General features: G+C 39.8%; 1 pseudogene; it reads right to left on the reverse strand.

The window, feature by feature from the left end:
- Nucleotides 1–22,976: 22,976 nt before the first annotated feature.
- Nucleotides 22,977–26,234, reverse strand: LOC103691583 (ATP synthase-coupling factor 6, mitochondrial pseudogene; annotated as a pseudogene).
- Nucleotides 26,235–27,859: the final 1,625 nt, after the last annotated feature.

Here is a 27,859-nt window from a genome sequence, read left to right on the forward strand (position 1 = left end):
TGTTCTGCTTTTGGGCGTGTAGTTTTTCCTATCTGCAGCTCTTCAGCTGTTCCTGTGGGCCTGTGTCTTGAGTTCACCAGGCAGGTCACTTGCAGCAGAAAAGTTGGTCTTACCTGCGTTCCCGAGGCTCAAGTTTGCTTGTGGGGTGTTGCGTATGAGGTCTCCACGGAGGCAGCAACCAGGAAGATCTGCGCTGCCCTTTCCAGGAGTTTCCGTGCACCTGGGTTCCAGATGTCATTTGGTGTTTTCCTCTGGAGTCAGAGATGTGGGCCAAGTGCAGACTCTTCTGGTTTCCCAGGCGTGTCTGCCTCTCTCAAGGTTTAGCTCTCCTTCCCACGGGATTTGGGTGCAGAAAACTATTTATCTGGTCAGTAACTTCACGTTCCGTTGGTGTCTCAGGCAGCAGATTTCCTGCTCCTTTGCCCTCATCCAAGGGAACCCAGAGGCTGTATACAGTTTTCTCTTGGGCAAGGGATGTGGGTAGGGGTGGGCAGTGTTGGTGGTCTCTTCCGCTCTGCATTCTCAGGAGTGCCCACCTGTCTCGGTGGTGAGCTCTCTCTCCCACGGGGTTTAGGAGCAGTGAGCTGGAGGCAGGGAGAGCGAGATTGGGACACCTGCTAAAAACCAGAAGTGTCCGGTCCTATAGGAATTTTGCCTCTGTGTATCCCAAGGCTACCAGTCCTGTCGCTTGCAGCAGAAAAGTTGGTCTTACCTGCGGTCCCGAGGCTCAAGTTTGCTTGTGGGGTGTTGCTTATGAGCTCTCCTCGGACGCAGCAACCAGGAAGGTCTATCTTTCTTTCTTTTCCTTTCTTTCTTTTCTTTTCTTTTCTTTTTTCTTTTTTTTTCTTGTTGTTGTTAGGAATTATGTCTGTGTGGCAGTCTTCTATTGGGTTTGTTGAAAGAAGATTACTTTCATGGTTTTTCTATAATGTAGTTTCTCTCCTTGAATTGGAGTTTTCTATCTACTAGACATTGTAGGGCTATAATTTTGGGAAAATATTGTGTAAATTCGGTTTTATTATTTTATTTTTATTGGATTTTTTAATTTACCTTTCAAATGCTATGCCTTATCCCCAGCTAATACTTATGCCTACCCTGTTCACTCCACTGAAATTCTTCTACACTGGGGGAGTCAGATCTTAGAAGGAGAAAGGGCTTTGATGCCCAAAAAGGCCATCCTGTGCTAAGTATGCAGGTTGAGTTAGCGACCTGTCTGTGTTTACCCTTTGGATGGTGATTTATTACCTGGGAGTTCTGGTTATTGTTATTGTTGTGTTTATAGGGTTGCAATACCCTTCAGCTTCTTCTATCTTTTCTCTAATTCTTCCAATGTATTGCCCATTCTCAGTTCAATTGTTGGCTATAAGCTTTTGCTTCTGTATTTGTCATGCTCTGGCAAAGCCTCTCAGGAGAAACCTCTATCAGTCTCCTGTTAGCATGCACCTCTTTTTCTTAGAAATATTGTCTGTGTTGGGTGGCTGTACGTATATGGGTGGGATCCCCAAGTGGGTCAGGCTCTTTATGGCCATTCCTTCAATCTCTGTTCCAAACATTGTCTCTATTTTTAATCCCCCTTCGAAGAAGGACTGAAGCACCTGTACTAGTCATTCTTCTTGAGCTTTATGTGGTCCATGTGTTATTGTGTCTTGGATATTTTGAGCTTTTGGGCTAATATTCACTTATCAATGAATGCATTCCATGCTTGTTGTTGTTGTTGTTGTTGTTGTTGTTGTTTGTTTGTTTGTTTTTTGTGATTGAGTCACCTCACTCAGGGTGATATTTTCTAGTTACATCCATTTGCCTAAGAATTACAGGAAGTCATTGTTTTTAATAGCTGAGTACATTGTGTAGATTACCACATTATCTGTATCCATTTTTCCATTGAAGATCATCTGGTTGTTTCCAGTTTCTGGCTATTATAAGTAAGGCTGCTATGAACTTGAACATAGTGGAACATGTGTCCTTGTTATATGTTGGAGTATATATGTTATGTACTCTGGAGTAGTATATTTGTGTCCTCAGGTAGTACAATATCCAATTTTCTTAGGAACCTGGAGTGTGATTTCCAGAGTGGGTATACCAGCTTTAAATTCCACCAACCATGGAGAAGTGTTCCTCTTTCTCCTCATCAACATCAGCATCTGTTGTCATCTGAGTTTTTGATTTTAGCCATTCTGACTGGGATTGAGGTAGAATCTCAGGTTTGATTTTATATGCATTTCCCTGATGTCTAAGGATGTTCAACATTTCTTATGTACTTTTCAGGTATTCAGTGTTTCTCATCTGAGAATTCTTTGTTAACCTCTGTGCCCCATTGTTTTTAATAGGGTTATTTGATTCTCTGGAGTCTAACTTCTAGAGTTCCTTGTATATATAGGATTTTAGTCCTCTATGGGATGTAGGATTGGTGAAGATTTTTCCTAATCTATTGGTTGCCATTTTGTCCTAATGACAGTGTTTTTTTCCTCACAGAAGCTTTGCAATTTTATGAGGTTCCAATTTTTGACTTTTCGTCTTACAGCATAAGCTATTGGTGTTATTTTCAGGAAAATTTCCCCAGTGCCCATGTGTTTGAGGCTCTTCCCCACTTTTTCTTTTATTAGCTTCAGTGTATCTGGTTTTATGTGGTGGTCCTTGATCTAGTTGTAAATGTGGATTTAGCATGGCATATCTTGTTTTCTCTGTCTATGGTAATTGAGAGTTTCTCTGGTTATAGTAGTCTGGGCTGGCATTTGTCTGCTCTTAGAGTCTGTATGACATCTGTCCAAGATCTTCTGGCTTTTAGAATCTATGTTAAGAAATTTGGTATAATTCTGATATGTCTGCCTTTATATATTATTTGACCCTTCTGCCTTACTACTTTTAATATTCTTTACTTTTGTTTTGTGGATTTGGTGTTTTATTATTATGTGTTGGAAGGATTCTCTTCTCTGGTCCAGTCACTTGTCATTTGTAATCTTCTTATATGTTCTTTAGCAGCTCTTTCTATTTTTAGGGAAGTTTTCCTCTATAATTTTGTTTAAGATACACTGACATTTTGTGTTAGGATCTTAGCTCTTTTCTATACCCATGATCTTTAGGCTTTTTCTTCATATTGTTTTCAGGATTTCCAGGATGTTTTGGGTTAGGAGCTTTTTGCATTTTACATTTTCATTGACTTCTATGTCAATGTTTTCTATGGTATTTTATGCCCCTGAGATTCACTCTGCTATATCTTTTTTTATGTTTGTGATACTTACATCTATGACCCCTGATCTCTTTTCTTAATTTTCTATTTCCAGGGTTGTCCCTTGTTTCTATTTCTAGATGGTTTTGTTCAATTCCTTCACGTGATTGGTTGTGTTTTCCTGTAATTCTTTAAGGGATTTTTTGTTTCCTCTTTAAAGATTTCTACTTGTTTACCTGTGTTGCCCTGTATTTCTTTAAGGTAGTTATTTATGTCCTTTTTAAAGTCCTTTATTATCATCATGAGATGTGGTTTTTAAATCCATGTCTTGCTTTTCTGTTGTGATCGGGTACCCAGGACTTGATGTAGTGGGAGAAGTGAGTAGTGATGAAGCCAAGGAGCCTTGATTTTTATTGTTTATTCTCTTGTGCTTGTCTCTGTCCATCTGGCTATCTCTATTATTACCTGTCCATGCTGTTTCTGACTGGAAACTGTCCCTCCTGTGATTCTGGTTTTCTCAGAACTCTTCAGAGTCCAGCTTTCTCTGTGATCCTCTGATTCGGGGATTCATTGATCCTGAGATTCTGTTGTGTCAGAGCTCCTGACTGTCAATATTTCTCTCAGATCCTGAATTCCTGGTTTGACCCAGTTCCTGAGATCCTGCTGGGTTATAGCTCCTGGGAGCCAAGGTTTCTCCTTGTGTTTCAGGAGTGGGTAGCGAGCCAGAGCCCTCAGTTTGCTCTAAGCACAGATGAAAGCTGGAAGGAACTTGCTTCTGACTGAGCAGGAGTTTGTGTTCCCCTGGTTCTTGTGGGGGTCCCAGTTACACTGGATGTTGGGAAAGATAAAGTGGCCTAAGCTGTGATCTTGAGTGTGTCAGAGCTCCAGTGCTCTTGTGTGTGCCAATCTCCTGGGAGTTAGGCTTCCTCTGTGATCTCGGGATACTGAGATCCTGTGATCCTGTATCCTGGGATCCTGGTTGTTTCAGAGCACCTGGGTGTCGGGCTCCGTCTGGCTTCTGTAAGAGTGGAGGCAGAGTCAACACCACAGGTATGCTCTGAGTCCAGGTCCAAACTGTGATCCAAGGCTTGTGGGAGCACTTCGGAGTTGAGCTTTCTCTGGGTTTTTTGGGAAAGGGTGCAGAGCCAGTACTCCTGGTCTGCTCACAGCACAGTTTCTGATTGGAAGGAAACTATGACATTGGCTGACCAGGGGTTTCTGTGGCCCTGGATCCTGGTGGCCCCAGTTACTCTGGGTCTTGGGGCAGTTATGGTCTCCTCGTCTTTGATCCTGGATATGTTAGAGCATCTGGGTTTTGGGCTTCCTCGGGGCGCTGTGGAAATATGCACATAGCCAGTTCCCAATATCTGCTCAGCGCAATTTATTTATTTTTAATTTAAATTAATAAATGTTTTGCCTATAATTGCTTATCTATGTACAACATGTTCCTGCTTGGTGCTGTGGAGATCAGAAAAGAGCATCGAATTAACTTAAGTAACTGAACTTAAGTAACAATGAGCAGTCATGTGGGTGTTGGATGAGTTAATCCAAGTCCTCTGGAATATCATCCATGCTTGTAATCACAGAGACATCTCTCTAGTCCTTGAATGAAAAAAATCATAACTTAAAAGGTTACTTTCCTGAAATAAATGCCTCAACATTGAACAAAAAATGACAAAACCAACAGCAGTGTTAGTGTGATTTCTTGATGGCTGAACCTGTCACTCAGCTGTGTTCTAGAACTGAGAGGGATGTTGTAGAAGCATCTTTGTGGTGTCCTATTCTCTTCTTTACTGGGTTTATTTGTCTTTCTCCTTAAGTTATGGTATCCTTTTTTTTACCATTTTTTTTCTCAAGAACAGACCTGAGCAAATTGATCTGGCACCCATCAACATAAGACTTTTAAGAGGATTGTCTTATGCTTTAGTATTTTAACTTGAAATTCAAGGAGAAATTGATGATGCCAGATTACTACCATGTAATTGATGTGTATACGATTATTTGGCCATGCAAATGTTTTTGCTTAAATAATGATTATATGTAACAGAAAAACAGTGATATGCACAGACTGTTCAGTAGGGGTCAGGTCCTTCCTGAAGGATTTACAAACATTGATGCAAAGAATTATTATCAGAGATGTTGGAGTAAGAGCTAGACTCTGGCAGCCTAGAAACATTATGTCCAACCATCCATTCTCTATAAGGCAAGGACAGAAATTAACAAAATTTTAAAAAAGAGAGAGAAGAGATTTATTCAACATGGTCACATTGGGAACAGAAACAAAGAGTTCCAATGGCCCAAATAAGAGTGTTGTCAGGATCCTGACATGACATTTGGGTTAATATTACACAGAGAATCAACATGGTTGATAACTTGTCCAAACTGCTTGGATTTCTTTTCCAGGAGATAAGCTCTATTTGAATGCATCCACCCTCAACATTTCCATTTGGAATCAGGAGAACTCGGGAGGAATTCTAGTTTCTTAGGGACTGTTGTTGCAATAGTCTGATAGTCAAGGAGATGGATACAAATGTATTTTTAGAGTAGTTACATTACCTTAGAGATGACAATCAATAGGGCAACACTTTTACTTAAGTATTTTTATTGCCTCCATTTTATTGTTTATTTGTATTGCTTGCTCTCCTTGAAATTTTCTTTCCTGTAGTATTCTGACAAAGGTAATTACAACTCAGTATCAGTGGTACTCAGGGTCCCCAAATAGGCCTATCTCATTTTACATCATTTTACAATTCAACGTCCCTTCCAGGTAGGAACACAACACCATGTAGGGACATCAAATAGTCTAGGGCTTTTGCAAGTTGTCTGTCAAGACTTTGGACTTGATGAAGATGGATTTTTTTTTATTGAGAAAGATGAAAAGTAGTCAACAAAAGTAAAAAATGTTATATACAACTGGTAATTCTGCTCTATGACTGGGTTTTGATAAAACCAGACTCCAGTGTTACTATAAATGTGTTGAGGATCCACTTTCTTCTACCATAGAAACATGTCCACAATGAGAGATGTGCTGTAATAGCCTTTTCAGTTATTATCCAAAAAGTGTTCCTATGTTCATGCTATTCCCCAAATAACCTCCATAGACGCTCTTTAATTCTATTATAGGTCCTCTGTCATAACATGTTTGACTTCCAGCTCATCAAAATACAAAAAAGTTTTTTTGTATGTGCGGGCATATAGGTATCTATATGTGTTGGCAAGTAGACAACTTTAGCTGTCCACCTTCAGGGGAACTACACTTTGTCTTCTAAGATAAGGTCTGTTTCTTCACCAAGAGTGTGTTGATATTTTTATAATTGTTTGCTGGCAAGCATTGGGGTTTTACTGTTTTGTCCTCCAAAGGCTAGTACTCTAGGCCTGTGCTACCACTGCAGGGCTGTGCTGCCATTCTCAGGGTTTTGATGTGTGCTTTGTGAGTTGTTCTCGTACTTTTTCCTGCAAATATTTACCACTGAGCCCTTGCCTGAGCCTGTCACATTCATTGTGTTAGGATATGGATTTCATTCTCTAGACTGCCAGAGAGATCTCTGTATAAGGAAATAATATTATAAATTAAACTTATTAAACACAGTGGGGTTTTCTTTGGTCCTTGTCCTTATTTATGAAGGTAGATAAGAGCCTCCCTCACAGGGTACAGTTAATGTCAGTTAGCACATTGGCTAGCCATAATAAAAGATCAGTAAATATTAGCTGGCATTAATAAAAAATTCATTTTAGGTAACTGGCTTAATTAACATATCAAACACTGACCAGCACATCATACCCAGCTTCTTTAGCTGAAATTACATTTTTGTAGGCAAATTTTACTTCTAAGATGTTTAATCATTTTATACTCTAAAGTGAGTCAATATTGCGCCAGTGATTTGATTTACTCTATAAGGTGATCTGAATATGTTGTTTTGCCCCAAGATGGATATTATCTACGTGGATTGTCAATAAGTGAAGAAAACTAGAATAGACAAAATAAACTGCAGGTAGAAGATCTCCTGTTTGCTCATAGCTAAAGTATTGTTCTAGGTTGTCAGTACCCTATGATCCTTTAAGTAAATAAAGGGAGCTCATAGAGAATGTACTGCCATATTTCAGAAAAAAAGAAAGAAACCTTAACAGTCATTATGGCTTCACACTTTTTAATGTACTTTCTCTCCAGGATGGCATCTAAGCAAAAAAGAGAGATTCATTCTCTCTCTCTCTCTCTCTCTCTCTCTCTCTCTCTCTCTCTCTCTCTCTCTCTCTCTCTCTCTCTCTTTGACAAGGCTCACATATCATGGTATCTTGGTCTGTTCTTACCCACTATGTACCTACCAACTGCTTGCCATCCTGCCTCTATTTCATGATTGTGGTGATGCACGTTTACACAGACAACTTTGTTCATGCTTCATGAAGCGTCAGAGATGAAACTTAGGGCTTCTTGCATGCTAGGCTGAGCTGTGTGTCAAGTCCCAGGAAGAAAAGAGGGTTTTCACAAAATCATTTGAAGTATCTTCTTTAAAGTTCCTCTAATAGATTCAGCAGAGTGAAACATTTAACAAAGTTCTCTGCCCCATCACTTCCTAGATGAATCCTCTTCTATTGGTTACCTTGAGAATTGGAGGTGGTATTTTCTTCCCTTTCTACAGGATCTCCTTTATGTGCAAGATACTACTAAAAGGTGATCCTGATCCTTCCCCTTAGTTCCTCAAGGAAATTCTAAAGCAGTGTCTCACAAACTTCTTAATACTATGCCCCTTTAATACTGTTACACAAGATATGGTAACCCCAAATCATAAAATTAATTTTGTTACTATTTCATAACTGTTGTTTTGTTACTCTTATGAATCATAATATAATTTCCTCCAATGGTCTTCAAGAACCTGTGTAAAGGTCATTTGGGCCCCAAAGGTGTCACATCCTGAAGAATGGAAACCACTATTCTACATGAATTCAACACATTCTTCCTCTGTTTACAATATTTGACTTTTCAACCCATTTTCATCTCAAAGTCTTGCTTCATCTATCATGGATACAATTAGCCATTTTTGTTTTCCTGAGTGTGGTTACAAACCTGTAAAATGAATGGTTCTAAATACTTAGTAGTGAGTGAATTGTTATAGGGGTTTGGAAATATGTGCAAATCTGGTAGTCTAAATGACTATATTTATTTGGATTAGTGCTAGCAGGGATTAGCTGCAGATGATTATTAATTGAAATGTCTTATAATGTGTTCTAGGAATCACTGTTAAGTAGACCAATATGCTAATTTAGGGGTGCTTCTGTCTCCAGGAGATACATTATCTGACAGGGTAGGACAAAGAGGTGGTATGTCAATGTTTGTGGTAACTGAAGGTTCTATATGGATTCACAATTGCTATAGTGATTATTTCTGCTACATGATGACTACATGATTCTCCAGAGCACCATCATATAACATCAAAACTACTGTCCCAGACTTGTGCCCCACATTTCTTTTTGTTTTTTTAAAATCATTTTAAATCAGAGGGGTGTTTGACTGTATAGTATCAAATACTCTCTCATGCACTTTAAAAATTATAATATATTTTAAGGTCCTCTTATCAAAGGGACCACAAATATTCCCATAGAAAATAATGTAGAGTTTTTGCTTTTTTGTAATTTCTTTATTATTAGTGGATGGTTAGTAGGAGATTGTGGTAGTTTGCATAAGTGAAGACTCTCTTAAGGTCCTGTGTTTATATACTCAGTCCCAACTTCAATGTGCTTGCTGTTTGGGAAGGTTGTGGAACATGTAGGTGGTAGAGCCTTGACAGCAAAAGTACTTCACTGGGGATAGACTTTGAAGTTTTATATCACATCATGACTTCCTGCTTCTTTTTGCCTACTGTATATGAAAATATGACCAAATATCTTTGCTTTAATTCGCCAAACTTTCTCACTCTTAGATATCCCAGATACATAGCCTCTTGTGGGAACACAGTCCAGGAATCAAGACATGTAAGGAGATTTCTGAATGTTTGTGAGAAACTCTGAGGGCAAAGAAAGAAAAAAGACATGAGTCTTGTGACTAAAGTTTCTTCAAAACACAAAATCATTCTTGTGCTTCCTCCAGGTGTACTGAATAAGAGTGAATTTACCTTAGATTATTAACTGGCTATTATTTGTTAACAGGCCTGTAGTAGTTTTAATATTCTTGGCCCAGGAAGGGCCACTATTTGATGGTGTGGCATTTTTGGAGTAAGAGTGTCCTTGATGGAGGAAGTTTGTTACTGCGGGAATTGGCCATAAGACCCTCATTTGGGCTGCACAGAAGTTAGTTTACTAGAAGGCTTCAGATGAAGATGTAGAACTCTCAGCTCTGCATTCACAACGTGTGCCTCGATGCTGCCATATTTTTGCCTTGATGATGATATGTTGTGATTAGCCCTGAAGTTATATGCATTTTGATGCTAATCCCACTGCCCCAAGGACAGCTGCCTCCTCATGTACTCAGGAATAGTTGACTTCACCAGAACCTTCTCCCCATTGAATTTGTAAAGTACAGGTGAGGGGCAGGTATAGGATAGAAGGAGGCCTGTCATTGGAGGAGAAGGAAGGATGGACGGGAGAGAAGTTTGAAAGAAGAAGAGGAGACTAGAACAGAAAGGAAGAGACAAGAGGAGAGAAGAGGGAGGGAGAAGCTGTGGAAGGGCAATGGAGGCTGATGAAAAGATCTTGCTTGGTGTATTACAAGTTGTTATCAATGTTCCTAAATGATGGATGGTACCGAGCTTTGTATGTTTAAGTGGGCAATTATATCTTATCTATTGGATCTAAGAATATTGTGTTGTGTGTTCTTTTATGTGATGGTTTCAGTGTAGAAAAGTATGCGGCAGCAGGAGACCCTGGGCGGCCAAGAAGTTGGAATGTGTTTCTGCCAAGACTGGAGGTCAGCATGTAGAAGAATGCAGATATATCCATGCTTATGACCCTGTACAAAGCTTAAGGCCAAGTGGATAAAGGACCTCCAAATCAAACCAGATAGACTGAAACTAATAAAAGAAAAAGTGGGGAAGAATCTTGAACACATGGCATTGGAGAAAATTTCCTGAAAAAAAAAAAAACAAAAAAAAAAAAAACAAAAAACAAAAAACAAAAAAAAACACACCGGCTTATGCTCTAAGATCAAGAATCGACAAATGGGATCTCAAAAATCTGCAACGTTTCTGTAAGGCAAAGGACACTTTTGTCAGGACAAAACGGCAAGAAACAGACTGGGAAAAGATCTTTACCAATGCTACAACTGATAGAGGGCTCATATCGAAAATATGCAAAGAACCCAAGAAGTTAGACTGCAGGGAGACAAATAACCCTATTAAAAAATGGCGTTCAGAGCTAAACAAAGAATTCACAGCTGAGGAATGTTGAATGGCTGAGAAACAAATACAGAAATGTTCAACATTTTTAGTCATAAGGGAAATGCAAATCAAAACAACCCTAAGATTCCAACTCACACCAGGTGACAGCACATGCTGGCATGGATGTGGAGAAAGAGGAGCACTCAACCATTGTTGGTGGGATTGCAGACTAGTAAAACCATTATAGAAATCAGACTCGAGGTACCTCAGAAAATTGGACATTGAGATACCTGAGGACACAGCTATACCTTTCTTGGCATATATCCAAAAGATGCTCCAACATATAACAGATGTACATGCTCCACTATGTTGATAGCAGCCTTATTTATAATAACCAAAAGCTGGAAAGAACCCAGATGCCCTTCAACAGACAAATGGATATAGGAAATATAGTACATTTACACAATGGAATATTACTCAGCTATCAAATCAATGCCTTTATGAAATTAATAGGCAAAAGCAATGAACTGGAAAATATCATCCTAAGTGAGCTAATACAATCACAGAAAAACACACATGGTATGCACTCATTGATAAGGGGATATTAGCCCAAATGCTCGAATTACCCTAGATGCACAGAACACATGAAACTCAAGAAGGTAGGCCAAAATATGAATGCTTCACTCCTTCTTTTAAAGGGGAACAAGAATACCCTTGTGAGGGAATAGGGAGGCAAAGTTTAGAACAGAGGCAGAAGGAACACACATTCAGATCCTGCCCACATGTGGCCCATAATTATACACCACCAAACTAGATAAAATGGATGAAGCAAAGAAGTGCAGGCTGACAGGAACCAGATGTAGATCTCTCCTGAGAACACATTCAGAATACAGCAAATACGTAGGCAAATGCCATCATTAAACCACTGAACTGAGAACAGGACCCCTGCTGAAGGAATCTTAGAAAAGAGCTTGAAGGGGCTTGAGACCCCATACGAACAACAATGCCAACCAACCAGAGCTTCCAGGGACTAAGCCACTACCCTAAGACTATACATTGACTGACCCTGGGCTCCAACCTCATAAGTAGCAATGAATAGCCTAATAAAGGCACCAGTGAAAGGGGAAGCCCTTGGTCCTGCCAAGACTGAACCCCCAGTGTAAGTGATTGTTGGGGGGAGGGTGGTAATGAGGGGAGGATGAGGAGCGGAACACCCATAGAGAAGGGGAGGGGGAGCGCTTAGGGGGATGTTGGCCCAGAAACTGGGAAATGGAATAACAATTGAAATGTAAATAAGAAATACCCAAGTTAATAAAGATGAAACAAAAAAGATGTGTATCAGATATCTTGGGGCACCGAGGTGCTAGACCTAGCAGGGTAAAAGATACCAATACCGTTTTATTTTTTATATTTTTACAACAAAAATGATGGACTGAACTTCTCAACATATAAGACAGCCCCAATTAATTTTTTTTATGAGAGTTGACTTGGTAACGGTGTGTGTTCACAGCAGTCAAACCCTAACATAGAAGTTGATGACAAGAACTGAGTTATTGCTATGATAGGCTGGACCATGTTTTCATTTGGATAAATTATGATTTTGGGACATTGGATGGGTAAAGTTGTGGAATAAGTTAAGTTAAGCTTAATGGGTCATTCTAGTAGAAATATGGAAGACTTTGTTACTGAGATTGCTTTGGCTTGTGGAGATCATTCCTAGGAGTTCTCAGTGGAAAAGAATGTTAATATGTGGCCGAGAGAATGTTTTAGTGGTATTTTGGCCAGGAATGTGACTATATTTTTGTCCTTGTCTGAGGAATATACCTGAGGTTTAAGAAATTTTACTGATTGCATTGCAAAAGAAAGTTTTGAAAGAGCCCCAGAAAGGCAAAGAATTTGCTCTCTGCTTTAGTATTTATTTATTTATTTATTTATTTATTTATTTATTTATTTATTTATTTACTTTCTCACTTACTTACTTGTTGATTCATTGATTTATATATTTAAATATTTGGATTTTTAAAATTTACAATTCACAAGCTATTTCCTTTCCTTGTTTCCCATACATAACACCCCATCCCATCTGATCTTCCACTTCTATGAAGGTGTTCCCCATCCCTAACCCAGCCATACCTCCCTGACATTCCTCTACACTAAGGCCCAGCCTTTAAAGGACAAAAGAATTCTCCTCCCATTCGTGCCCAATAAAGTCATCCTCTGCTGCATAAGTGGCTGGAGCTGTGGGTCTGTCCATGTGTATTCTTTGGGTAGTGGTTTAGTCCCTGGTAGCTCCCGTTGCTTGCTATTGTTCTTATGGGATTGCAAGCCCCTTTAGCTCCTTCAAACCTTTCTCCAACTTATGCATTGGGAACACTATTCTCAGTTCAAAGGTTTGTTGCTAGAATTGCCTCTGTATTTGTCCTGCTCTGTCTGAGCCTCTACAGAAACAGCTGTATCATGCTGCTTTCAGCATGCACTTCTTGGCTTCATCAATATTGTCTGTGTTTGGTATATATATATCTTTCCATATCTTCTGTTATGATTAATTTTATTCATTCACTTAAGGACTGAAGTATCTGCACTTTGATTATCCTTCTTCTTGACCTTCATGTAGTCTATGGATTGTATCTTGGGTAATTAGAGCATTTCGGCTAATATCCACTTATCAGTGAATGCATACCATGTGTGTTTTTCTGTGATTCAGTTACCTCATTCCTGATGACATTTCTAGATCCACCCCTTTGCTTGTAAATTTCATGAAGTTATTGTTTTTGATACCTGTATAGTACACCATTGTGTAGGAGTATCACATTTTCTGTATCCATTCCTCTGTTGAGAGGCATCTGGGTATTTTCCAGCTTCTGACTATTATAAATAGATCTGCTATGAACATATTTGAGCATGTGTCCTTGTTATAGTTGAAGCATCATTTGGGTATATGCACAAAAGTGGTATAGGTGGGCCATTTGGCAGTACTATATCCAATTTTTTGAGGAATCTCCAGAGCGACTTCCAGAGTGGTTTTACTAGCTTGAAATCCCACCATCAATTAAGAACACTTCTTTCTCCACATCCTCACCAGCATCTGTTTATATATGAGTTTTTGATCTTAGCCATTCTGACTGGTGTAAGGTCAAATCTAATGGTTGTTTTCATTTGCATTTTCCTGATGATGAAGAATGTTGAATAGTTGTTTAGGTACTTCTCAGCCATTCAATGTTCTTCAGATGAGTATTCCTTCTTTAGCTCTGTACCACATTTTTTATATAGGGTTATTTGACCTCTGGAATCTAACTTCTTGATTTCTTTGTGTATTTTGGATATTAGACCTCTATCAGATGTAGGATAGGTAAAGATCTTTTCCCATCAATTGGCTCTAATTTTGTCCTATTGACAGTGTCCTTTGCATTAAAGAAGCTTTGCAATTTTATAAAGTCCCAATTGTCCATTCTTGAAGAGCATAAACCTTTGGTGTTTTGTTCAGGAAATTTTTCAGAGTGCCCATGTATTCGAGGCTCTTCCCCACATTTTCTTCTATTAGTTTGAGTGTATCTGGTTTTATATGCAGGTCCTAGATCCCCTTGTATTTAAGCCTTTTACATAGCCATAAGAATAGAATGATTTACATTTTTCTACATGCTGACCTCCAATTGAACCAGCAAAAATTGTTTAAAATGCTATCTTTTTTTCCCCACTGGATGGTTTTAATTCACTGTCAAATATTGAGTGACCATAGGGGTGGGTTCATTTCTGGGTCTTTAATTCTATTCTGTTTATCTATCTTCTTTTCTGTTTACCAGGACCATACAGTTTTTATTACTTTTGCTCTGTAATACAGCTTGAGGTCCAAGATGGTGATTCCTCCACAAGTTCTTTTATTGCTGAGGATAGTTTTCGATATCCAGATGAATTTGCAAATTTCTCTTTCTAACTCTATGAATAATAGAGTTGGAATTATGATGGGGTTTGCATGGGAGCTCTAGATTGCTTTTGGCATGATGGCCATTTTTATTATATTTATCCTGCCAATCCATAAGCATGGTAGATCCTTCCATCTTCTGAGATCTTCTTTAAATTCTTTCTTCAGAGACTTGAAGTTCTTGTCACACAGATCTTTCCCGTGATTGGTTAGAGTTACACCAAGGTATTTTGTATTATTTATGACTATTATGAATGGTGTCATTTCCCTAATTTCTTTCGCTGACTGTTTATACTTTGAGAAGGCTACTGATTTGTTTGACTTAATTTTCTATTCAGCCACTTTGCTGAAGTTGTTTATCAGGCTTACTATTTCTCTGGTGGAATTGCAGAGAGACCCTTACTTAAGTCTTGGGAAATCGTGGACCCCAGACACAGAGAGACCATTTTGGATGTAATAAGCAAAGGCGAGGTTTATTACGGAGACCTATTACAGGGATCTCCGGGCTGACACATATCCCACGCAGGAGACAGAGGTGTCGGCCCCGAAACTCAAAAGTCAGAGGGTTATATAGAGAAGGCTAGGGGGTTTTGGCGTGGTTACATACAAATGGCTCATTCAAACATAGCAGTGAGAACAAAGCAGAAAGAGTACGTGTTAGAAGTCAGGGGCTTATCAGGGTCTGGAGGATGGCCCTGAGTGAGCTGGGGGGAGATGTCTTCCTGCCAGACGTCCCATGAATCAGTCCCATTAACTCAGGCTGGTTCTTGCATTCCTTTTCTTTATGGCTTGCCAGTCCTGCCTGGACAGTGTTTCCTGTGCTCCTTTATCTTTATGGCCTGCTAATCCGGGCTGCAGGGCTTAGCCCTGGGTCTGTGGCCTTTTGGGGTTTATTCTTTTAATTTTATATTTCTAAACCTAGAATTCGTATAATTCTCTTTTCATTCCCGTCTTCTCCTACTAAATAATTCTAATCTTAGAATTTTGATATCAAGTCTCGTATTTGGTCTCACCAGTTGTCCTAACTGACTGGTACTGTTGTCTCAGAACCATCAACCGCACAGCATCCACTCGATTTTTATCAAAAGCAATTAACCTGTTTGTCACGCAGGAGCCAAAAACTAAAACCAAGAAAATTATTAATAATGGCCCAGCTGTAGCAGAGCGTAGGGTAGTCATCCAGGGAGATCTACTAAACTAGCTCTCGAACCATCTCTGATGTGTTTTTTTGTCTGTCTTTTGTCTAACCTTTTTCTAAGTTTATTCATGGAGTCTTTAATTATTCCTGAATGGTCTGTATAGAAGCAACATTTTTTTTTAGTATAGCACACAGACTCCTTTTTTAAGGAATATCAGGTCTGATTTTTTTTTTATTTTGAAGGACTACCTCTGAGAGGGAGGTTAGGTATTCTTGGAGGTCAGCTAAAAAGTCCTTCTCTCTTTTTATATCTGAGTCAATGGCAGTTCTGAATTCTCTATAAGCCTTGTATTGTAGGGCAACAGCAGATGTCCTTGTGCTGCCCTTGCAGCACCTAGATAGCCCTAGCCCTAAGTAATTCTCAATCCTTTTTTTGTGTGTGTGTCTTACTAAGTCTTTAGCATAAGGATTCCAATCTGGACACTATCTGAACCTATACACCAAGGTCATGACTGTCTTTTAGAACTTCTAAACTTATACAGGTTGTGATCCCTGAGGCACAGTCCCAAGAAGTGTTAGGAGTACTAACATATGTAATGTTACATCATTTGTAATAGAAATCAAGCCTATTTCCACACCTATCCCGATGGAACCCAGGGCAAACATGCTGAGTGTCCCTCTAGGTCTCAGCTCTCAGCCCCAACAGCTAGTATGTGGCTGGTGAGGGCTGAGAATTGACGGCTGTCAGGGTGGTCAGCAGCACCAGGTACGGTCCTTTCCAGCGAGGCTCGAGTGTCTGGGCTCAATGTAGCTGCTTCCGACCTGGAACTGATCTCAGGGGTCTCCGGGGCATAGGCTGTTGTCAGCTGTGAGCCGATTTCTTTCTGTATCACCTGTAGGTCTTTTAGCCTGGCACACAAATCATTATTACTATGGCACTATGACATGTTGGTTCAGTAACATCATCTAATACATTCAGGGGAGCTGAGGCCCCATATAAGATCTCAAAGGGGGTAAGGCTGAATCTGGAAGGGGTATTTCTTGCTCTGAAGAGAGCAAGAGGGAAGGAGTGTCACCCAGTCTGTGCCAGTCTCCATGGTCAATTTGTTTAGGGTCTCTTTTAGAGTTCTATTTATTTACTCTACCTGTCCTGAACTTTGAGGTCTGTAAATACAATGTAATTTCCAATCGACCTCTAAATACTTGGCCACACCCTGGCTTACCTTGGCAACAAAAGTAGGGCCGTTGTCTGACCAGATTACCTTGGGCATTCCAGACCTGGGGAAGATTTCTTCCAGTATCTTCTTGATGATTGTAGATGCCGTCTCTCGTTTGCTGAGGAAACCTTCTATCTATTCCTGAAAAGGTATCTACAAGCACTAGGAGATACTTGTGATTATATTTTTCTGGTTTTATCTCAGTGAACTTCACTTTGAGTTTTTACTAAACTTTTTAGGTCTCTTTGTCTTGTTTGTTTGTTAAGCATTCACTTACTGACATACCTTATACTTTTTATTGTCTCTCTTGGCTAAAATCTTAAAGTCTATTACATATATTTTAACTATTTGGACAAACTTTTTATCTCCTAAATGAGTCCATTTCTTAATTTGGCAAAGTGAGTTTTTTGTTTGTTCTTTGGGGGGTATAGCTTTCTCCCCAAGTGTGTCATTGTCCTTTTATCTTTTAAACAACTTGGGCCTTTTCTTCTGTTGTACATTCTAAGTGAGGCCATCTCTTAGTCTAATCCCAGTTCCCAGTGGCTGTTTCTTGTAGGCCTGTAACCAGGATAGGCTCCTGCATAGCCATTTCCCGAGCCACTTTATCTGTTTTGTTACTGTCCCATGTCACTGAATCTCTTCCTTCCTGATGTCCTGGGCAATGAATAGTACTGACAGTTGTTGGCTTCATCAGGGCATCTAAGAGATGACAAAGGCATCTGTGGCACTGATGTGCTGGGGGGTTGGGGTTCAGCCATCCCAGATGACATTGTTTTGTCCACCATGGCAGCACCCACTTGTCTCTGACTTTCATTCATGAAGAGAACTGTTCCCGTCTGTGGACAAGGTCCTCGGCTTTCAGCAGGGGTCAATCAGCCAGTCGCAGAGGTCTTTCCTCCACCCATGTGCTTCTGTCAGTGTTTGACACTCGTGCTGTGGTGGCTCCAGGTCCGGATTGGGCAGCAAGGTGACCAGATTGTCCCCAACCGGTGGAGAATCTAGTCCATGGCAGCTGACCAGTGGTCCCATCTTTTGGGACACTCTATCAGCCACTCTATCACACTTTAAGTCCTGGATTGGGTGATAATTGTTAGTGCCCGGCTAGCAGGAGTGATGTGTTCCAAGCAGAAAAGCACTAAGCCATTCATCTCCCAGCATCAGGTACTGGTGCACTGAGACAGGTCTTAAGCTCCACATACACAGTCTATAGATATGTATATACATGGCCTCACCCAGCCATTTTAGCCCACGCAAGCCAATTTGGAGAGCAATTTTCTCATGAGCAAGGGATAGGGGCAGTCAGGGATGACCATGAATTAGTGGGTGGGTTACCCAGCCCATGCCAAGGTCCACTGTTCTTCGGGCAGTCCATAAGTATTGTTCGTTGTCAGTAGCCCCTTGCACTCAAGGTCTTTGGATATTGGCCCACTGGGGGGCATAGGAGCCCAGAGCATTGGATCCCTGTATCCACACTTCCCTTCTGTCTCTGTGTATAGCCAGCACTCTAGGACCGAGAGGCTCTCCAGTGGCCCCTCTTGTTCTTTCTTGGGCAGTCCCTGACCCAGTGTCCTTTTTCTTTGTATTAGGCACACTGATCTTTAGCCAGGAATTCTCTTCTGTTGTCAGGTACTATCTTCCTAGGTTCCCTAACTACTGTGGCTAGTATATGTTCCTCTCTTGTCTTTTATCTCTCTTTAGCTCTCTAACTTCTTCTTCTTTTTGTCTCTTTTCTTCCCTAGCTTTCTGTTCTTTTTACCTCTTTTTTTTAACCTTACTTTTTCTGTAACTTATACTAACTCCCAGCAACATATAATAACTCTCTCAGTGACTTAGCTTAACCCTTTAAATTTCTGTAACTTTTTCTTCATATCTTTTCCTTATCTTAGCCAGATTGGTGGGGCATTTTTCAGTCCCTCAGAGACCCACCCTTGGAGTCTGCTAGCAGACCTGGAACACTCCCTATCTTCAGGCATCTGAAGAGAGCAGGCAGAAGTGAGGGCCTTCTATCCATGTCTGGAACATTTTTTCTGGCCTCTAGTAGGATTCTGTCTTTCCTCGGTGGTAAAGAAGACCTGTAACAGTTACTAACAAGCATCTCAAATGGGATGGTGAGAAAACAAGAGAATCTTGAGAATAGAGGTCCACTGAAGAGGGCAAATAGCATTTAGTCACACAGCTAAGTCAGGAGGCTTTCTTGGGACAAAAAGGCCTTGTGTCTGTGAAACAGAAAAGTGAGCAGAGGGGCAGCCTATCTGTTACCAGCTGTCTCTCTGGACTTAAGGAGTACCTTCCTTTAGTGCCAGCTCAGTGGCTTTATCGCTCAAGAGACCCATCCTCTAAATGGCACTAGGCTTCTAGTAAGAACTAATAACAAAAGGATGGAGAGATGGTTAGAACCTGAATGTTAGATACTAAGCAGCTGACAAAAGAATTGTAACCAGTTCAACTGGGGCTTCTTGTCTCTTATATCTAATAAAGAGATTGTTAATACTATATTACCAACCTTTAATAAAAAAAAAAAAACTATAGCTCTCTCCATGTCTCTGAATATCAGGACTGCAGTAGTAGTCCTTCACCAAACTGTCTCAGTGGGCTAAGGGCCCATGGAAAAGAAAACATTAATCCTGACCTTGGCCACAGCCAAAGCCTGAATTCTAAATTCTGACTGGCAAAACACAACAAAGTTCTTTACAGTTTGTTGTAGATTTTTTGAAACTATTTTAGGGGCTTCTCTGTCCCCAAACCTGGGACATTTCAACCACAGGGGCAGGAACTGGCTGCTGTGGGGATAGGATCAAAGGCATTCTCCATGCTAATGATGACCAGTGAGAAAAGTAATTTAATGCTGGAGACTGACTCCCCTCTTGGAATAGGGCCAGCAGATAAGGCAGGCTCCCTAAAGAACTTTTGTTAATGAGCACTCTCTTTCTGTGAGCAAGAGTTGAAGGTCTGGCCACTAAAAGCAGAAATTTCTTTCTTGTTCTTGTTTTCTTTAGAGTCCTCCCCCACCTCACTCTCAGCCTTTTTAGATCATTCTTCCTGTAGCATTTCTAACACAGCCTGTCCCTTTTTTATAGCCTGTTGACAGCATTTCTGATCTTTTAGGCAGCTACGCACTAAGTGCCATATCGGCTGAAACTCCGCCTTTAAGATTCCTTGCTCCCAAGCAAAATTTAAATCCTTTTCTAGCTTATCTCAGCTGTCCACCATGAGATTCCCAGAGATCGTGAACCAAGGTGTAGTAATTTACTAAGAAATCTCTCTGTAGTGTTTCTTTTTACCTTAAGCCTTTTCCTTTTAAACAGTTCCTGAAGAGCCAGAAAAATTGGGTGAGACTTGAGAAGTCCCCATGCTCGCTGTAGCAGCTCTGCAGCTAATTTCGCTCCCCCTTACTGTGTGTTGGGAGCACAAGCACAGATAAAACACTATGTTTTTTTAAAAAATTAACGTTGGCTATCAACCAACACACCGCCACTAGAGCGGGGTCTATAAAGTTAAGTTTTTTACTCACTATACTTGTTTCATACCGGAGGCCTAATCTGGGGAACTTTTTTATTTACGAGCGGTTTTGTCCTCAAGGTTTTTGTTAATGTCTGTTTACACAACTGTTAACAGCAGCTAGGCTGCTCAAGGGGAGTAAAGGGAGGGGCCTCTCTCCTTGGGGAGGAGGCTCAAGAGAGAAAGACAAAACTCCCTGGCAGAAAACAATTTCTCTCAAGCAAATTATTTTTAACTTTTAACTTAAGCACCAAGAGGTCCAAGTAAACTCTTTGACGAACAAAGCAAACAGTTTCATGATTTCAAACACAGTCGTCAGTCCAAGATTTTAAACACAGTTGTCAGTCTAAATTCAAAAACGAAACAAAAGCCAAAAAGACACTCGACAATACCACAGAAAACAAACCAGACAAATGAGACCAAGACAAAGCATCCTATAACCAATTTTCACAGATGTCTGGTACCTTCAGTACCTGGCCCAAACTGCAGCTTAACCTTAGCTGCTTTTGGGATGAGATGGACCATCTGATTCCACCTCCCAACAGGATTTCAGAGTGTCCTCTTGTCCTAACATCCATCCAATGGTCCACCATCAAAGACAAAGGGGTTATCACAGTCTGCCCCATGGCAAAGAAAAAGAACACCAAACACAGAAACAGAACACAGACAGCAGACACTAAGGAGCACTCTGTCTCCTTTGTTCCAGAAAACCACAGTCAGGTACTCCTGACTGCCCACAGCCGGGCTCTTCCGACTGTTCTCCGCCTGTGGAACGTCTTCCAGGGGCTGCAGTCTGCGGGCCCCGGGGCGTTCCCCCACTTCCGCAGCCAGAGGGTCCTTACGAACCACAAAGGCAGCTGCACTGAGTGGGAATACACATCCACTCTCCTAGCACAGGACAGGAATACACATCCACCCTCTTAGCACAAGGCAGGAACACACATCTGCCCTCTTAGCACAGGGCAGGAATACACATCCACCCTCTTAGCACAGACACAGAGTGAGACGCCACGTCCACTCTCTAAGTACTGACCAGAGTGAGACTTCACCGGTACCAAGACACATACATATACACACATGGCGGAACCAAAACAGAGACAGACACAGACTGACAATTGCGGCGCCGCTTACACAGAAACACTCTGACAAACATCCAACTCACCTCCAAGGGGTCTTCGGAGTCTGGGGTGGTCGCGCAGATCCCGGACGAGCCCCCATTTATGAAAGATCCCATGCACAGAGACCCTTACTCAAGTCTTGGGAAATCACGGACCCCAGACACAGAGAGACCATTTTGGATGTAATAAGCAAAGGCAAGGTTTATTATGGAGACCTATTACAGAGATCTCCGGGCTGACACATATCACACGCAGGAGACAGAGGTGTCAGCCCCGAAACTCAAAAGTCAGAGGGCTATATAGAGAAGGCTAGGGGGTTTTGGCGTGGTTACATACAATTGGCTCATTCAAACATAGCAGTGAGAACAAAGCAGAAAGAGTACGTGTTAGAAGTCAGGGGCTTATCAGGGTCTGGAGGATGGCCCTGAGTGAGCTGGGGGGAGATGTCTTCCTGCCAGACGTCCCATGAATCAGTCCCATTAACTCAGGCTGGTTCTTGCACTCCTTTTCTTTATGGCTTGCCAGTCCTGCCTGGACAGTGTTTCCTGTGCTCCTTTATCTTTATGGCCTGCTAGTCCGGGCTGCAGGGCTTAGCCCTGGGTTTATTCTTTTAATTTTATATTTCTAAACCTAGAATTCGTATAATTCTCTTTTCAGAATCATTGGGTCAATTAAATATACTATCATATCATCTCCTAATGGTTATATATTGACTTCCTCCTTTCCAATTTGTGTCAGTTTGACCTCAATTTGCTGTCTGATTGCTCTGACTGGACTTTGAGTACTATATTGAATAAGTAGGGAGAGAGTGTGCAGTCTTGTCTATTCCCTGATTATAGTGGGATTGCTTCAAGTTTCTCTCCATTTACCTTGATATTAGCTACTGTTTTGCGGTATATTGCTTTTATTATGTTTTGATTTGGATGTTGAATTCCTAATCTTTCCAGGACTTTTATCATGAAGTGGTGTTGAATTTTGTCAAATGCTTTCTCAGAATCGAATGAAATAATTATCTTTCTTTTTTCCTTTGATTTCATTTATATAGTGGATTATGTTTATGGATTTCTGTATATTAAACCATCCCTGCATCCCTGGGATGAAGCCAGCTTGATCATGATGGACGATTGTTTTGAATTGTTTTTGGGTTTGGTTTGCAAGAATTTTATTGAGTATTTTTGCATCGATATTCATAACGGAAACTGGTTTGCAATTCTTGCTTTTTGTTGGGTCTTTGGGTGTTTTAGTTATAAGCATAATTGTGGCTTCAGAAAATAAATTGTGTAGTGTTTCTTCTATTTCTTCTATTCTGTGGTATAGTTTGGACGGTATTGGTATAAGGTCTTCGATGGAGTTATGATGGAATGCTGCACTGAACCCATTTTATCCTGGGTATTTTTCAGTTGAGAGACTTTTAGTAACTTCTTTTATTTCTTTAGAAGTTATGGGAATGTTTAGATGGTTTATTTGATCCTGATTTAATTTGATATCAGGTATCTGTCTAGAATATTTTCCACTTGATCCAGATTTTCCAGTTTTGTTGATTATTGGCTTTTTTAGTAGGATCTGATGATTTTGTAAATTTTCTCACATTCTGCTGTTATGTCTCCCTTTTCATTTCTTAACTGTAAAGTGAATGTTTATTTGAATATTTTAGGTTAGTTTTACTACTAATTTATTAGAAATTGCCACATGGTATATGTTCCTCAAGACTGGGGTTTGTCAATGACTTCAAATTTGGGATCCTCAAAGATGAAGGTAGGAAACTTATCCATCTCTCCTTTACCAACATTTGTTTAAGGTTAAAAAGCTCTCTGTCCAGATATTGGTGATACTCTGGGCCAGTATCAACAGGTCCTCCAGATGTCTGTTGCTTTGTTTTGACCTCTTTAATCTTGTCCATGAAGTTTCTGTACAGGATCAAGTTCCTTATTAAACATCACAGCTGTAACACCAATGTTCCTCCTCAATTGCCCAGAGACTACTTAACAAAAAACAGAGGAAAGCCTGAAGATCCTCGAAATGATCTTGGTTTAGTCTGTGGTACTTGCACTGAGTCCCAAGTTGTTAGAGTCACCACCGCCACTACTGTTCAACTCCTCCCTTTCATTTTGTTAATTTGAATACATTCTCTGTGCCCTCTGGTTAGTCGGGTTAAGGGTTAATCTGTCATGTTGATTTTCACAAACAACCAGCTCCTAGTTTTGTTGTTAATTTGTTTAGTTCTTTTTTGTTTTCACTTGGTTGATTTCAGGCCTGAGTTTAATTATTTCCTAAATCAGTGTATTTGATTCTTTTTTTTTTCTAGAGCTTTTATGGGTGCTGTCAAGTTGTTAATGTATGCTCCCTCTAGTTTCTTTTTGGAAGCACTCAGAGTTATTAGTTTTCCTCTTAGCATTACTTTCATTGTATCCCATAATTTTGGGAATCTTGTACCTACATTTTCATTATATTCTAAAAAGTTCTTAATTTCATTTCTCTTTTTTTATTTCTTCCTTGACAAAGCTATCATTGAGTAGAACATTGTTCAACTTATATGTGTATATGGGCTTTCTGTGCTTTAGTTGTTATTGAAGAGACAGCCTTTGTCTGTAGTAAGATGATATGATACCTGGGATCATTTACATCTTCTTGTGTTTGTTTATGCCTGTTTTGTGACTGATTTTATGGCCAATTATGGAAAAGGTACCATGAGGTGCTGAGAAGAAGCTATATTCTTTTGTTTTAGGACGAAGTGTGCTAAAAATATATGTTAAATCCATTTGGCGGAAAATTTGTTAGTTTCTCTATGTCTCTCTTTACTTTTTGCTTCCATGATCTGTCCATTGATGAGAGGAGGGGTATTGAAATCTCCTACTATTATTGTGTGTTGTGCAATGTGTGCTTTGTGCTTTAGTAAGGTTCATTTTATGAATGTAGGTGTCCTTGCATTTGGAACAGAGGGACTCAGATTTGAGAGTACTTCTCAGTAAATTTTTCCTTTGATGAATATGAAATTCTTCCTCTTCTTTTTGAAAACTTTTAATGGAAAGTCAATTTTGTTTGATATTAGAATGGCTACCTCAACTTGTTTCTTAGGACCATTTGGTGAGAAAATTGTTCTCTAGTCTTTTACTCTGGGGTAGTGGCTGTCTTTGTCACTGAGGTGTGTTTTCCTTATGCAGCAAAACGCTGGGTCCTCTTTAAGTATCCAGTCTATTAGTCTATTTCTCTCTATTGGGAAATTGAGTCCTTTGATGTTAAGAGTTAGTAAGGAAAAATAATTGTTGTTTCCTGTTATTTTTGTTGTTTGAGGTGTAACTATGTTTGTGTCTCACTTCCTTTAGGCTTGATGCAAGAAAATAAATTTCTTTCTTTTCCCCAGTTGAAATTTCTCTCCTTCGGTTAGAGCTTTCTCTCTATTATTTTTTGTAGGGCTGAATTTCTGGAAAGTTATTGTGTAACCTTGTTTTTTTATGGAATATCTTGGTTTCTCCATGAATGTTGATTGAGAGGTTTGCTGGATACTGTAGCCTGGGCTGGCATTTGAGTTCTCTTAGAGTCTATATGACTTCTGCCCAGGATCAGTCCCTGGTGAGAAGTCTGGTTAATTATGATAAGTCTGCCTATATATGTTACTTAACCTTTTTCCTTTACTGCTTTTAATATTCTTTGTTTTGTGCATTTGGTGTTTGGACTATTATGTGACAGGAGGAATTTCTTTTATGGTCCAATCTATTTGGAGTTCTGTAGGCTTCTTTTATGTTTGTGGGCTATCTCTTTCTTTAAGTTAGGGAATTTTCCATCTATAATTTTGTTGAAGATATTTAGCAGACTTTTAATTTGGTAGTCTTGACTCTCTTTTATACTTCTTATTCTTGTTTGATCTTCTCATTGTGTCCTTGATTTTCTGGATGATTTTAGTTAGGAGCTTTTTGCATTTTACTGTTGTTTTTTTTTTTTTTGGCAGTTGTGTCCATGTTTTCTATGGTATCTTCTGCCCTCAGAATCTCTCTTCTATCTCTTATATTATGTGTGATTCTTGCATCTATGACTCCTTATCTCTTTCTTAGGATTTCTATCTCCAGGGTTCTCTTCCTTTGTATTTGTTTATCGTTTATATATCTGTTTTTAAATCTTGGGTTGTTTTGTTAAATTCCTTTACCTGTTTGGTTGTGTTTTCCTGTAATTCTTTAAGGGATGTTTGTGTTTCTTCTTTAAGGGCATCTAAGTGTTTACCTCTGTTTTCCTTTATTTCTTTAAGGGACTTTTTTATGTCCTTCTTAAAGTCCTCTATCATCATTATGAGGTGTGATGTTAAATCTTAACCATGTTTTTCCAGTGTTTTTGGATATTCAGTATTTGCTTTGGAGGGAGAACTGAGCTCTAGTGGTATGAAATAGTCTTGGTTTCTTTTCTTAGCTTCCTACACTTGCCTTTCACCACCAGGTTGTCTCTGGTGTTAGCTTGTGTTGTTCTCTCTGTTAGTGTCTTGATCTTCTTGTAAGCCTGCGTGTCAGCACTCCTGTAGACCTGTTTATTAATAGCCTGATCTGTGTTCTGAGAGCTGTGTGACCACTCAGTTCTGGATGCAGGCAAAAACAAGAAGAGTCCTGTCCCAGACTTCTCCTTGATTTGTGTGTCTTGAGGACTGTAGGGGAGTCACTCAGAGAAGAAGAGTTTGTCTTCCTTCTGCTCTCAGGTGTATCAGCCTCTGGTTTCGTCCCATGAAGAGCATTTTAGTGAAAAATAGCAAATTGAAAAAGGAAAAAAAAAACATATAATATGTTTGGTTCAAGTGAAATTGACTTGACTCCTATTCAATGAGATAAATGTATTAAGAGAGTGATAATTTTTGGGCCAGACCTCACCCAGCTAAACTTTGTTCCACGCATGATGGAACACACCTTTAATACCAGGAGACTGAGGCAAGCAGATCTCTTGATTCCTAGGCCTGCCTTCTTTACACCATGTTCCAAGTAGAGAAACACTGAAATTCTGGCCTGTGGTACATGTTTTCATCCCAGCATTCAGGAGAGAGAGACATGCAGATCTCTGCGATCAAGGTTAGTTATAGAGCAAGTTCTAGGATAGCAAATTTTAGGAAGTGAAATAAATGAAAAACATAAAGCTGCTAATAATGCAGTAAGAAAAGAGGGTCATGTTCTAGTTGCAGAAAGCATCATAATTCTATAGATTCAGCCATGTGGATCTGGATTTAGAGTCAACAATATAAGGGATTCCTTTGACAATTGATGTCAGCTTGAACTAAGAAATTAACTGTGATTAGGAAGACATCATCATCCCTGTGAGAAAATCTGGAAAGTATTTTCTGAGATCACAATGAAGCTATGCTCCAGAGACAGCCAAGCTTTTACCTCATGATGACAGTGGAGTTGGTAATTTATAAGATTCATCCTAGTGGTGGTGGCTTTGAAAGTATAAAGAGAAAATGGAGAGTAGCTGAGACTTGGCACTGTGAGATTCCAGGGAGTATCATTGGTAAAGATACAGTCTCAGTTTCAGTTGATTGCCAAAAACTGAAGGGAACGTGCAAATGAGTTAAAGAGGGTTTCCATGAAGAAAGCCTGTGAGAGGTTATTGATAAATTATAGTTGCTGTGGAAAACTACAGTGAATTGGAGATGCCAGTACCATGAGATGATGAACAGCAACAACAGCAGCAAGGGGAAGTCAATCAGAGCATAGATATGTGCATCACAGACTTTACAACTTGAAGCTGTAACATTTAATGTGCCTTGGAGACCCCATAATATTTGAGAAGGGAAGCAATGGTATATCTGTTGAGGAAAGCTGCTAACCAGGAATGGAAGCTCACAAAAAGAATTGTTGTGCAGTCAACAAAAAATGTCCAAATTTCTAATTTTGAACATGGTTTTGACATCAGACATGGGGATGCAGAGTTTAGAGTTTATCCAGAGAGGCTTTTTCCCAGTATTTATTCACTATGAGATTATTTAATGTACATAGCATACATCATCTAATTTTTGATTTTTACTTTAAAGGCAACTAAACTTATGTAATTGAATGAATCTCAGAAAAGACTTTGATCTTTTGACTTTTAATATTGATGAGACTGATAAATACTCTGGGGACTCTTGTAGTTAGACTAAATATAATTTACATTATGCTATGTTTAGGTATGACCTCCATATACTCATATATTTAAAGAAGCCTATGTGGACTAGGGCAAAAAATGTGTTTGTTTGGCCCAGAAAGTGGCAGTCTTTGGAGTTGTGACCCTGTTGGAGGAAGTGTGTCATTATTGGCTTGGGTTTGAGAGCTTCATCTTAGCTCCCTGAGGATGACAGTCTTGTTCTTTTTGGCTATAGAACAAGATGTTGCACTTTTTTCTTCTCTTGTGCCATGGCTACCTGAGCATTCCTATTCTCCTATCTTAATGATAATGGACTGATTCCCTGAATCTGTAAGCTGGAACCCTTAAAAAATGTCCCAACAAAAGTTAGCTTAGTCATGTTGTTTGCTCTCAGAAGTAAAAT

This window comes from Rattus norvegicus, chromosome 4 (genome assembly GCF_036323735.1).
Source record: "Rattus norvegicus strain BN/NHsdMcwi chromosome 4, GRCr8, whole genome shotgun sequence".
Classification (NCBI taxonomy): Eukaryota; Metazoa; Chordata; class Mammalia; order Rodentia; family Muridae; genus Rattus; species Rattus norvegicus.